The following is a 424-nucleotide window of genomic DNA, read 5'->3' on the forward strand; positions in this document are numbered from 1 at the left end:
GATGTTGAGTATCCTTTCATGTGTTTGTTGGAAATCTGTATAACTTCTTTGGAGAAATGTCTATTTAGGTCTTCTGCCCATTTTTGGATTGGGTTGTTTGTTTTTTTGATATTGAGCTGCATGAGCTGCTTGTATATTTTGGAGGTTAATCCTTTGTCAGTTGCTTCATTTGCAAATATTTTCTCCCATTCTGAGGGTTGTCTTTTCGTCTTGCTTATGGTTTCCTTTGCTGTGCAAAAGCTTTGAAGTTTCATTAGGTCCCCTTTGTTTATTTTTGTTTTTATTTTCATTTCTCTAGGAGGTGGGTCAAAAAGGATCTTGCTGTGATTTATGTCATAGAGTGTTCTGCCTATGTTTTCCTCTAAGAGTTTTATAGTGTCTGGCCTTACATTTAGGTCTTTAATCCATTTTGAGCTTATTTTTG

This window comes from Delphinapterus leucas, chromosome 1, assembly GCF_059928025.1.
Source record: "Delphinapterus leucas isolate spDelLeu-1000000601 "Yukka" chromosome 1, BTC_Dleu_Yukka2, whole genome shotgun sequence".
Lineage (NCBI taxonomy): Eukaryota > Metazoa > Chordata > Mammalia > Artiodactyla > Monodontidae > Delphinapterus > Delphinapterus leucas.